Source organism: Pseudophryne corroboree, chromosome 2 (genome assembly GCF_028390025.1).
Source record: "Pseudophryne corroboree isolate aPseCor3 chromosome 2, aPseCor3.hap2, whole genome shotgun sequence".
In the NCBI taxonomy this organism is placed as follows: domain Eukaryota; kingdom Metazoa; phylum Chordata; class Amphibia; order Anura; family Myobatrachidae; genus Pseudophryne; species Pseudophryne corroboree.
In genome coordinates, this window is record NC_086445.1 from 546,770,544 (window position 1) to 546,784,530 (window position 13,987).

The 13,987-nt window shown below is 43.5% G+C and overlaps 1 protein-coding gene and 2 pseudogenes across 1 annotated transcript in view; 2 read left to right on the forward strand and 1 right to left on the reverse strand.

Moving 5' to 3' along the window:
• The window catches only part of MYCBP (MYC binding protein), a 118,085-nt gene that overhangs the window by 97,291 nt on the left and 6,807 nt on the right, over positions 1-13,987 (forward strand). The window lies entirely within an intron of this gene.
• LOC135051515 (5S ribosomal RNA) lies at positions 8,978-9,097 on the reverse strand (annotated as a pseudogene).
• On the forward strand, positions 13,846-13,965 carry LOC135051516 (5S ribosomal RNA; annotated as a pseudogene).

Here is a 13,987-nt window from a genome sequence, read left to right on the forward strand (position 1 = left end):
TCCTTGCATAAAAGGTTGGATAAAGCTGAAGCCTTGGGACAGTCAGGGTCTCAACCCATGCCTGATCCTACAGCGCAGAGGCCATCAGGGTCTCAGAAGCGCCCACTATCCCAAATTGTTGACACAGATATCGACACTGATACTGACTCCAGTGTCGATGGCGATGATGCAAAGTTGCAGCCTAAAATGGCTAAAGCCATCCGCTACATGATTATACCAATGAAAGTTGTGTTACACATCACAGAGGAAACCCCAGTCCCTGACAAGAGGGTTTATATGTATGGGGAAAAAAGGCAAGAGGTGACCTTTCCCCCTTCACATGAGTTAAATGAGTTATGTGAAAAGGCTTGGGAATCTCCAGATAGGAAACTGCAGATTTCCAAACGGATGCTTATGGCGTATCCTTTCCCGCCAATGGACAGGTTACGCTGGGAATCCGCCCCTAGGGTAGACAAAGCTTTAGCACGCTTATCCAAGAGGGTAGCCCTGCCGTCGCAGGATACGGCCACCCTAAAAGATGCTGCAGATAGAAAGCAGGAGGGTATCCTGAAATCCATTTATACACATTCAGGTACCCTGCTAAGGCCGGCAATTGCGTCTGCCTGGATGTGTAGTGCTGTAGCAGCATGGACAGATACCTTATCTGAGGAACTTGATACCTTGGACAAGGATACTATAATACTGGCCTCTAGAATAAATGCTATGTCGATTTCTGCCAGAAGGGTCCTGTGGACTCGGCAATGGACAGGCGATGCCGACTCAAAGAAGCACATGGAGGTTTTACCTTTATAAGGGTGGGGAATTGTTTGGGGACGGTCTCTCGGACCTGGTCTCCACAGCTACGGCTGGAAAGTCAAATTTTTTGCCATATATTCCCTCACAACCTAAGAAAGCACCGTATTACCAAATGCAGTCCTTTCGCTCACAGAAAGGCAAGAAAGTCCGAGGTGCGTCCTTTCTTGCCAGAGGCAGGGGTAGAGGAAAGAAGCTGCACAATACAGCTAGTTCCCAGGAACAGAAGTCCTCCCTGGCTTCCACTAAATCCACCGCATGACGCTGGGGCTCCACAGGCGGAGCCAGGCCCCGGTGGGGGCGCGTCTCCGAAATTTCAGCCACAAGTGGGTTCACTCACAGGTGGATCCCTGTGCTATAGAGATTGTGTCTCAGGGATACAAGCTGGAATTCGAAGTGATGCCCCCTCACCGTTTACCTCAAATCGGCCCTGCCAGCTTCCCCCATAGAGAGGGAAATAGTGTTAGCTGCAATTCACAAATTGTATCTCCAGCAGGTGGTTGTAAAGGTTCCCCTCCTTCAACAGGGAAGGGGTTACTATTCGACAATGTTTGTGGTACCGAAACCGGACAGTTCGGTGAGACCCATTTTAAATTTAAAATCCTTGAACACTTATATAAGAAGGTTCAAGTTCAAAATGGAATCGCTCAGGGCGGTTATTGCAAGCCTGGAAGAAGGGGATTACATGGTATCACTGGACATCAAGGATGCTTACCTGCATGTCCCCATTTACCCACCTCACCAGGAGTACCTCAGATTTGTGGTACAGGACTGTCATTACCAATTCCAGACGTTGCCGTTTGGTCTGTCCACGGCACCGAGGGTATTTACCAAGGTAATGGCCGAAATGATGATACTCCTTCGAAGAAAGGGAGTCCTAGTTGTCCCGTACTTGGACGATCTCCTTATAAAGGCGAGGTCCAGGGAGCAGTTGTTGGTCGGAGTAGCACTATCTCAGAAAGTGCTACAACAGCACGGCTGGATTCTGAATATTCCAAAGTCGCAGCTGGTTCCTATGACACGTCTGCTGTTCCTGGGGATGGTTCGGTTAGACCCATATTGAATTTAAAATCCCTGAATATATACCTGAAAAGGTTCAAGTTCAAGATGGAATCGCTCAAAGAGATCATCGCAAGCCTGGAGGAGGGGGGTTTTATGGTGTCTCTGGACATAAAGGATGCTTACCTTCATGTCCCCATTTATCCACCTCATCAGGAGTACACCGCAGATTTGTGGTACAGGATTGTCATTACCAATTCCAGACGTTGCCGTTTGGTCTGTCCACGGCACGAGAATATTTACCAAGGTAATGGCAGAAATGATGGTGCTCCTGCGAAAGCAAGGAGTCACAATTATCCCATACTTGGACGATCTCCTCATAAAGGCGAGGTCCAGAGAGCAGTTGCTGATCAGTGTAGCACGCTCTCGGGAAGTGTTACAACAGCACGGCTGGATTCTGAATATTCCAAAGTCGCAGCTGATTCCTACGACGCGTCTGCCCTTCCTGGGCATGATTCTGGACACAGACCAGAAGAAAGTTTTTCTCCCGACGGAGAAGGCGCAGGAACTCATGACACTGGTCAGAGACCTCCTAAAACCAAAACAGGTGTCGGTGCATCACTGCACGAGAGTCCTGGGAAAGATGGTGGCGTCATACGAGGCCATTCCCTTTGGCAGGTTCCATGCGAGGACCTTTTAATGGGATCTGTTGGACAAGTGGTCCGGATCGCATCTACAGATGCATCGGCTGATCACCCTATCCCCCAGGGCCAGGGTGTCTCTTCTGTGGTGGCTGCAGAGTGCTCACCTTCTGGAGGGCCGCAGATTCGGCATTCAGGACTGGGTCCTGGTGACCACGGATGCAAGCCTCCGAGGGTGGGGGGCAGTCACACAGGGAAGAAATTTCCAGGGTCTGTGGTCAAGTCAGGAGATTTGCCTTCACATCAATATCCTGGAACTAAGGGCCATATACAACGCCCTAAGTCAAGCGGAGACCCTGCTTCGCGACCAATCGGTGCTGATTCAATCAGACAACATCACCGCAGTGGCTCATGTAAACCGCCAAGGCGGCACAAGGAGCAGGGTGGCGATGGCGGAAGCCACCAAAACTCTTCGATGGGCGGAGAATCACGTACGAGCACTGTCAGCAGTGTTCATTCCGGGAGTGGACAACTGGGAAGCAGACTTCCTCAGCAGGCACGACCTCCACCCGGGAGAGTGGGGACTTCATCAGGAAGTCTTCACGCAGATTGCAAGGCGATGGGAACTGCCACAGATGGACATGATGGCGTCCCGCCTCAACAAAAAGCTACAGAAGTATTGCACCATGTCAAGAGACCCTCAGGCGATAGCTGTAGACGCACTGGTGACACCGTGGGTGTTCCAGTTGGTTTATGTGTTTCCTCCTCTTCCTCTCATACCCAAGGTGCTGAGAATCATAAGAAAAAGAGGAGTGAGAACATTACTCATTGTTCCGGATTGGCCAAGAAGGACTTGGTATCCAGAGCTACAAGAAATGCCCACAGAGGACCCATAGCCTCTGCCTCTAAGGCAGGATCTGTTGCAGCAGGGGCCCTGTCTGTTCCAAGACTTACCGCGGCTGCGTTTGACGGCATGTCGGTTGAACGCCGGATCCTAGCAGAAAAAGTCATTCCGGATGAGGTTATTCATGCGCTGATAAAGGCTAGGAAGGACGTGACGGCTAAACATTATCACCGTATATGGCGAAAATATGTTGCTTGGTGCGAGGCCAGGAATGCCCCTACAGAGGAATTCCAGCTGGGCCGTTTCCTTCACTTCCTACAGTCGGGAGTGAATTTTGGGCCTTTAAATTGGGGTCCATTAAGGTCCAGATTTCATCCCTATCCATTTTCTTTCAAAAAGAACTGGCTTCTCTTCCTGAAGTTCACACGTTTGTAAAGGGAGTGCTGCATATTCAGCCCCCGTTTGTGCCTCCGGTGGCACCTTGGGATCTTAACGTGGTGTTGAGTTTCCTGAAATCACACTGGTTTGAGCCACTTAAAACCGTGGAGTTAAAATATCTCACGTGGAAGGTGGTCATGCTATTAGCCTTGGCTTCGGCTAGGCGTGTGTCAGAATTGGCGGCTTTGTCACATAAAAGCCCCTATCTGGTTTTCCATATGGACAGGGCAGAATTGCGGACTCGTCCACAATTTCTGCCAAAAGTGGTGTCTTCTATTCATATGAACCAACCTATTGTGGTGCCTGTGGCTACTCGTGACTTGGAGGATTCCGAGTTACTAGATGTGGTCAGGGCTTTGAAGGTTTATGTAGCCAGAACGGCTAGAGTCAGGAAAACTGAGTCGCTGTTTATCCTGTATGCATCCAACAAGCTGGGTGCTCCTGCTTCAAAGCAAACTATTGCTCGCTGGATCTGTAACACGATTCAGCAGGCTCATTCTGCGGCTGGCTTGCCGCTTCCAAAATCAGTTAAAGCCCATTCCACTAGGAAGGTGGGCTCTTCTTGGGCGGCTGCCCGATGGGTCTCGGCATTACAGCTTTGCCGAGCGGCTACTTGGTCAGGTTCAAACACCTTTGCAAAGTTCTACAAGTTTGAAACCCTGGCTGAGGAGGACCTTGTGTTTGCTCATTCGGTGCTGCCGAGTCATCCGCACTCTCCCGCCCGTTTGGGAGCTTTGGTATAATCCCCATGGTCCTTACGAAGTCCCCAGCATCCACTAGGACGTTAGAGAATATAAGATTTTACTTACCGGTAAATCTATTTCTCGTAGTCCGTGGTGGATGCTGGGCGCCCGTCCCAAGTGCGGACTTCTTCTGCAATACTTGTATATAGTTATTGCTTAAATAAGGGTTATGTTATGGTTGCATCAGGGTTATCTGATGCTCCGTTGTTGTTCATGCTGTTAACTGGGTAAGTTTATCACGAGTTATACGGTGTGATTGGTGTGGCTGGTATGAGTCTTACCCTGGATTCCAAAATCCTTTCCTTGTACTGTCAGCTCTTCCGGGCACAGTTTCCTTAACTGAGGTCTGGAGGAGGGGCATAGAGGGAGGAGCCAGTGCACACCAGTATCCTAATTCTTTCTTAAAGTGCCCTGTCTCCTGTGGAGCCTGTCTATTCCCCATGGTCCTTACGGAGTCCCCAGCATCCTCCACGGACTACGAGAAATAGATTTACCGGTAAGTAAAATCTTATTTTTTAAAGTGACTAGAAGTCAAATTTAAGTGTAGCAATAAAGTTTTAATCCACCAGTAGTAGTGTGAGAGTATCAAACCCAGTAATGATACTTTTGCAGGCTTTCATTCATATCTGGGATCCAGAGTAGCACCAACTGATGAAAGTACATTTACAGAGGAGAAGGAACTAACAAAACTTTCAAAACTAAAAGTGGATAAATCAATGGGGCCAGATGGGATACACCCAAGGATACTAAAAGAGCTAAAAGATGTGCTTGTGGCACCATTAACAGAATTATTTAACCAGTCACTAAATACAGGTGCCATTCCACAGGACTGGAAAAGAGCAAATGTAGTTCCACCGTACAAAAGTGGAAGCAAGGAAGAAACGAGTAACTACAGACCAGTAAGCCTTACATCCGTAGTAGGGAAAGTAATGGAAAAACTATTTAAAAAGAGTTGTGGAATATCTTAAATCAAACAACTTACAGGATCCAAAACAGCGTGGATTTACTGGTGGGAGATCATGCAAAACAAATCTTATTGACTCTGTGATGAAAATAATAGATAAAGGGGGAGCTGTAGATGTAGCATATCTAGACTTTAGTAAGGCATTTGACACTGTCCCACATCGCAGACTGCTAAATAAACTTGAAAGCGTGGGGGTGGATTATAAAACTGTTAAATGGATAAGAACCTGGTTGCAGGATAGGAAACACCGTTGTAGTAAATGGAGTGCAATCTATGTAAGGAAATGTTACCAGTGGAGTACCCCAGGGATCTGTACTCTAACCAGTTCTCTTTAATGTCTTTGGTGACATTGCAAATGGTATTGAAGGGAAAGTATGCCTTTCTGCAGATGATACAAAGATATGCAACAGGGTAGACACACTAGGAGGGGTAAAACAAATGATTGATGACCTAGCTAGGCTTGAGAAATGGTCAAGAACGTGGCAACTACAGTTTAATGCTAAAAAATGCAAAATCATGCACTTGGGTCTCAATGACCCAAAGGCTAAATATAGTATCAAGGGTACTATAATGGAAACTACTGAGGAGGAAAGGGATTTAGGAGTCACCATTTCAAGTGACTTAAAGGCAGGAAAGCAATGCAACAAAGCAATGAGAAAGGCAAGTCAGATGCTTGGTTGCTTAGGGAGAGGAATCAGTAGCAGGAAAAAAGAGGTAATAATGCCACTGTATAGGTCATTGGTACGGCCTCATCTGGAATACTGTGTCCAGTTCTGGATACCATATACCATATAAATACATCAGAGTGCACAAAGAAGGGCAACTAAACAAAGTTCAGGAGGGAAACATTCTTCAAAGGAAGAGAAGTATTATAACTCGAGGACATACACTGAAACTGGAGGGAGGCAGGTTCAGGGGAAATTTAAGGAAAAATTACTTCACAGAAAGGGTAGTGGATAAGTGAAATAGCCTCCCATCAGAGGTGGTAGAGGCTAAGACTGTAGAACAATTTAAACATGCTTGGGATAGGCATATGAATAGCCTTACAAAGAATTAAGGTTCAAAAAGGGTTGAGATTACCTAAAGGATGAAAAAAAAAAAGGGGGCAGACTAGATGGGTCAAGTGGTTCTTATATTCCGTCAAATTCTATGTAACTGTGAAGTGGCCCCCACAAATGTACTATTATGGTGAAGGAAAGGGTTTTAGTTACTCTTACATCAGAATGTAAAACACATTTGAGTGGATAGTAATGTAGTCCTGTTGTAACGCAACTTTTATAATGGTGTATTTCTTTTTTTCTCTAACGTCCTAAGTGGATGCTGGGGACTCCGTAAGGACCATGGGGGAATAGCGGCTCCGCAGGAGACTGGGCACATCTAAAGAAAGCTTTAGGACTAACTGGTGTGCACTGGCTCCTCCCCCTATGACCCCCCTCCAAGCCTCAGTTAGATTTCTGTGCCCGACGAGAAGGGTGCACACTAGGGGCTCTCCTGAGCTTCTTAGTGAAAGTTTTAGTTTAGGTTTGTTATTTTCAGTGAGACCTGCTGGCAACAGGCTCACTGCATCGAGGGACTAAGGGGAGAAGAAGCGAACTCACCTGCGTGCAGAGTGGATTGGGCTTCTTGGCTACTGGACATTAGCTCCAGAGGGACGATCACAGGCCCAGCCTGGATGGGTCCCGGAGCCGCGCCGCCGGCCCCCTTACAGAGCCAGAAGAGCGAAGAGGTCCGGAAAAATCGGCGGCAGAAGACGTTCCTGTCTTCAATAAGGTAGCGCACAGCACTGCAGCTGTGCGCCATTGCTCTCAGCACACTTCATACTCCGGTCACTGAGGGCGCTGGGGGGGGCGCCCTGAGACGCAATAAAACATGATAAAAAAACCTTACATGGCAAAAAATACATCACATATAGCTCCTGGGCTATATGGATGCATTTAACCCCTGCCAGAATATACAGAAAAACGGGAGATAGGCTCCGCCCCCTTTTCGGCGGCCTTATCTCCTCAGCACACTGGCGCCATTTTCCCTCACAGCTCAGTTGGAGGGAAGCTCCCTGGCTCTTCCCTGCGGTCACTACACTACAGAAAGGGTTAAAAAAAAGAGAGGGGGGCACTAATTAGGCGCAGTATTAAAACATACAGCAGCTATAAGGGGAAAAACACTTATATAAGGTTATCCCTGTATATATATATATATATATATATATATATATATATAAAAATAGAAAAAATTATTGCGCCACTTGTGTTCACCAACGTTAAAAATGAGTATAGATCACAACAATAACACTCTGACACTCCCTAAATATTTAAAAGGGCGTCTGCTTAACCCCTAACAGGGATGGCGATTCCCTGTATAATTAAAGGTAGTTGGGGGGAGGGGGTTAGCGACCAATGGTGTCTAAAAGAATTAAACTTTAGGTAAATAAATTAAGATAACAATTTATTAGTACATAAGAATTCTCCATAAAATTTAAAATGACAAAACCTTTTCTAAAAAATGGGATAAAAACTATACATGCAAATATAATACCAGTTAAAAGTGAATAAATAGTAAAAAGATTCCTTAACTTGGTATGTAGTCACTGCCAGATAACCCAACGCGTTTCGTCCTTAAGACTTCATCAAGGGGTGTAGGCAAACTGGGACCAGGCTTCTATTTATACCAGTATTAGTCTGATGTCAATTATGACATCATTTCCTGTTGCTATCACATGATACTTTTTAATAGACTAAGAACTAATAGTTTACATGAGGGAGTTATAAATTTATATACTGTATGAGTCCTATACATAGATCAGTTAACTTATTAGCAGATTTGGAGTTTAGAAAGTCATATAAAATCATCAGAAGTTGCGCCGATGCGCTTTCCGCCCCACTTCCGGTTTTTCGGCGGCGCGTCACTTCCGCCCCACTTCCGGACGCCGGACTGCGCATGCGCCCGCGGCTCTCAGTTCTTCTATTAGTAGGGAGCTGAGTGTAGAGGTTCTTTGTTTTCTTAGCGGCGGCCATCTTTGTGGAGGCTTTTTGTTGATTAGCTCTATGCGGCGGCCATCTTATTGGAGACCAGTAGTACTGACATTTATGGCATAAAGGTGAAAAATAGAAAAAAGGGGAATTAATAACGGAGGCATTACAGCATTTCCTCCTAAATAAACGAGCAACATGTGACCTAAGTGGAGGATTATCCATATGTATATATTGTCTAAATAAATAATATAATATAAAGAAACAGTTGTTTATATAAATGAATATAAAAGCAGTTATTTAAACATTAGCTTGCATAATGCATGTGCAAGTTTAGGCAGTGCTAAATATTTTAAGTGCTTAGTGCAGGTATGAGCACTGATAAATACAGTATGCTAAATATTAGCATAACAATTTATGCAAATTAAGGTGCTGATTAGGGCAGTGAATTACAGTGCTTGATGCAGATAAAATAGGGGCAGTGAGGGACGGGGATGTTAGTGTGATACGTATCGTGCTTAGTGAAAAATTAGTATAGCAGTTTTACGGTGTCGCAACTGACATGCTCATGTAGGCTTTTTCAATTAGTTTGGTTACAGTACCTGATCTTCCCAGGTGGTCTCCCTGTTCTGGTACTGATCAGGCCCGACACTGCTTCGCTTCCAAGATCGGACGAGATTGGGCATGTCCAGTGTGGTTTGACTGTAGAAATCACTTACCATACATGTGTCAGCGTTATTTATGATAATGCTATACATATTATAGGAGGGATGGTGGGTAGGATGAGGTGGGGGGGGGGGGGAGGGTTAGGTATGGGGGGGGGGGGGAGGGGGGAGGGGGGGGGGGGGGGGGGGGGGGAGAGGGGGATAAAGAGTATATAGTGGTTATTGCATAAATTGTATTTTGTATATCCGACCGTGTATTCCTGGTGCCAGGAATGAGATTACAGGAACGGCGCAATTTCGTAGTAATCGTTGAATCCCTTTGGATGAAGTGTCTGCAATTGGAAGATCCAATACATTTCTCTTCGTGATAGTCTGTTGGCCAAATCGCCACCTCTTTCACCCAGTTTCACCAGTTCGATAGCTTTAAAAGTCAATGCCTCTGGGTTTGAGTTATGTGTTGAGTTGAAGTGTCTGGATACTGCATGTGTTTCTATTTTATTCTTTATATTGCGGACGTGTTCTTGGATTCTCATTTTGAGGGGTCTCTTTGTCTTTCCCACATATTGCTTACCGCACCCACATTCTAACAGGTAGATTACTGATTGGGTATTGCAATTTATGAAGTCTTTGATTTTGTGAGTCTCCCTTTTTTCCGTGTCTGTAAAGGTCTTCCTCACTGGGTGTAGGTACCTGCAGATATTGCATCGACCGCACTTATAGGAACCAGTGCATTTTGGCATACTTGAAACCTCTTTGGTATCCTTTCGTAACATGCTTGGAGCTAGTGTATCTTTAAGATTTTTTGATTTTCTGAAGATGATCTCGGGGCGAGGAGGTAGAATTTCTTTGAGTATTGGATCCATCAGTAGGACTCCCCAATGGTTCTTAAGTGAGTTTCTGATGGTTTTTTCGTGACGGTTATATGTAGTGATAAAGGAGATAGAGTCCTTTTTTGTTTCTTTGGTCCTATATTCAAGTAGTGTTGATCTTTCTACGGCTTTTGCTTTTGTGGCTGCTTCCTCCAGTATATTCGTAGGGTATTCCTTATCTTTGAATCTATGTTTGTATTTCTCAATTTGGGCTTCGTATTCTTCCTGGTTGGTACAGTTTCTCTTTATTCTGTTAAATTGGGAGAAGGGGATATTATTTTTCCATTTCTTTAGATGGTTACTTCTGTAGTGCAGGTAGCTATTCGTATCCACTTCGTTAATGAAGTTTTTTGTCTCGATTTTATTATCCTTACCCATTAAAACCAGATCAAGAAATTCGATAGACTCTGGGTTGATCTTGGATGTAAAGACGAGGTTCATATCATTTTTACTCAGATATTCAAGGAATTCATAAAATTTTTCTTCTGTTCCGTCCCAGATGATTAAAATGTCATCTATATAGCGACGGTAAAAAGTTAAATGTTCCTTAAAATCATGTTTGCCATATATAAAATTCTTCTCCCAACTGCCCATAAAAAGATTTGCGAAGCTCGGTGCAAAAATCGTACCCATCGCGGTCCCACATCGTTGTAAATAAAAATCATCTAAAAATTTAAAATAATTGTGTTGAAGGATAAAAAGCATGACATCACAGATAAACTCTTTATGAATGGTTGTTATTGTTGTATCGTTCTCCAGAAATTCTCTGCATGCGTTTACACCTTTTAGATGATCTATACAGGTATATAGCGATTGCACATCTATTGTTACCCACTTAAAGGTATCTTTCCATACAACATCTTTCAGGGAGTTCAATACGGAAGTGGTGTCCTTTAAAAAAGATGGTAAATCTTTCACGTAGGGTTTTAAAAAGACATCTACGTATTCTGACAAGTTCGATGTAAGAGAATCGATACCCGCCACTATAGGTCTTCCGGGCGGGTTTTCCAGATTTTTGTGGATTTTTGGCAGAAAATAGAAAATGGGGGTAATGGGATCTGATTTGAACAAGAATTGGAATTCTTCCTTTGTAAGAATGTCCGTACGTAGACCATGCACTAGCAGTGTTCTCAGTTCTTCAATAAAAACATCTTTAGGGTCATTGGACATTTTTATATAGGATGTGTTGTCTCCCAGTAGTCTCTCTGCTTCTGTGATATACTTATCACGGTCCATTATGACCAGACCCCCCCCTTTGTCAGCTTGTTTTAAAACAATTTCATGGTTTTTCTGTAGATTTTTTAGTGCCTCTTTTTCTCGATTTGTGATGTTCTTTTCCTTTATTTTCTCCAAATCGGTGTCGCATAAGTCCTTTTTTACCATCTCATAAAAAATGTCGATATTACTTCCTTTTGATTCTAATGGATAAAATTTAGAATTGGGTTTTAATCCTGATTTCGATTGGGTTTCGTAGTTGCTGATAATGGCATTTTCTTTTTTTATAAAATGTCTCTTCAAGGTTAGTTTTCTGATGAATTTATTTAAGTCAATGAAGGTCTCAAATTTATTGAGACCACCTGTGGGTGCGAATGTGAGACCTTTGTTGAGTAATGATATCTCTGGTTTTGATAATGTATGTTTTGAAAGGTTAAAAATTCCTTTTCCCTTCATATCCGTCATTATATCGCTCTTTTCTTGTTCTCTCTTCCTCCTACTGCCCCGTGTTCCTCTTCTTCTGTATATCTTCTTTTCAGTGGTGATGCCAGGCGGACATCTTCTTTCAAGGAATTTGCTGGTGTTTCTTTTGGTCTTGTTCCTGTTCTCTGGGCTAAAAAAGCTTGGTCACTGTTAGAGTTGAAACGTTGTAATGTTGTGAATCTATTCTGCAACTTTACAGTTGGAGAGGGTGAGATTCCTTCTTGGTTCCGTGATGGCCGTCTTTTTATTGGAACTGTTTTCCAGTACTGTCTATCGGTTCTGTTTAGTTGTTGATTCATGGTTCCGAACCTACTCCAATTCTTTACTTTTCCTTGTTCGTAGTCTGTTTTGTCCCTTAAGAATTTCTTTTCTTTATTTTTAGTGACTTCTCCTTCGATGTGTTCCATTTTTCTATGAAGAACTTTTTCATTGATTTTAAAGTCCTCTTTTTCCTTATATGGTTCCAATTCAGTTTCTTTGTGTTGGATACTCTTTTCTAGTTCCGAAAGGGAGTTCTTCTTTTCCTCTATCAGGAGTTTCATGAGTTCAATGGAACAGTTATGTAATGTTTTATCCCATTTTTCTAGAAAGGTCGCGTCAAGGTTACCGAATGTGGGTTGTTTGAGGAGTCTAAGTCCCCTAGGAATTCTATTAACTGATATGTAATGCTCCAGACCCTTGATATCCCACCACGTTTTTACTTCTTTAGTGAGGAGTCTTTCTATGCCCCAAAATAATTCATCTAAATCACATGGTGGTGAGGGCTCATTGGGATGTTGTTTCTCATTAAATATTTTTTGGCACCAGTTTTGTCTTTTGGTTGCTCTATCTGAATTTCTCCACATTCTTTTAAGAACGTTGTGATGCACCAGGCAGCAATAAAAAATAGTTGCCCAAGGATTTAAAAATAGAAAAAATTATTGCGCCACTTGTGTTCACCAACGTTAAAAATGAGTATAGATCACAACAATAACACTCTGACACTCCCTAAATATTTAAAAGGGCGTCTGCTTAACCCCTAACAGGGATGGCGATTCCCTGTATAATTAAAGGTAGTTGGGGGGAGGGGGTTAGCGACCAATGGTGTCTAAAAGAATTAAACTTTAGGTAAATAAATTAAGATAACAATTTATTAGTACATAAGAATTCTCCATAAAATTTAAAATGACAAAACCTTTTCTAAAAAATGGGATAAAAACTATACATGCAAATATAATACCAGTTAAAAGTGAATAAATAGTAAAAAGATTCCTTAACTTGGTATGTAGTCACTGCCAGATAACCCAACGCGTTTCGTCCTTAAGACTTCATCAAGGGGTGTAGGCAAACTGGGACCAGGCTTCTATTTATACCAGTATTAGTCTGATGTCAATTATGACATCATTTCCTGTTGCTATCACATGATACTTTTTAATAGACTAAGAACTAATAGTTTACATGAGGGAGTTATAAATTTATATACTGTATGAGTCCTATACATAGATCTTAAAGATACACTAGCTCCAAGCATGTTACGAAAGGATACTAAAGAGGTTTCAAGTATGCCAAAATGCACTGGTTCCTATAAGTGCGGTCGATGCAATATCTGCAGGTACCTACACCCAGTGAGGAAGACCTTTACAGACACGGAAAAAAAGGGAGACTCACAAAATCAAAGACTTCATAAATTGCAATACCCAATCAGTAATCTACCTGTTAGAATGTGGGTGCGGTAAGCAATATGTGGGAAAGACAAAGAGACCCCTCAAAATGAGAATCCAAGAACACGTCCGCAATATAAAGAATAAAATAGAAACACATGCAGTATCCAGACACTTCAACTCAACACATAACTCAAACCCAGAGGCATTGACTTTTAAAGCTATCGAACTGGTGAAACTGGGTGAAAGAGGTGGCGATTTGGCCAACAGACTATCACGAAGAGAAATGTATTGGATCTTCCAATTGCAGACACTTCATCCAAAGGGATTCAACGATTACTACGAAATTGCGCCGTTCCTGTAATCTCATTCCTGGCACCAGGAATACACGGTCGGATATACAAAATACAATTTATGCAATAACCACTATATACTCTTTATCCCCCTCTCCCCCCCCCCCCCCCCCTCCCCCCCCCCCCCCCCCCCATACCTAACCCTCCCCCCCCCCCCCCACCTCATCCTACCCACCATCCCTCCTATAATATGTATAGCAGTAAATAACGCTGACACATGTATGGTAAGTGATTTCTACAGTCAAACCACACTGGACATGCCCAATCTCGTCCGATCTTGGAAGCGAAGCAGTGTCGGGCCTGATCAGTACCAGAACAGGGAGACCACCTGGGAAGATCAGGTACTGTAACCAAACTAATTGAAAAAGCCTACAT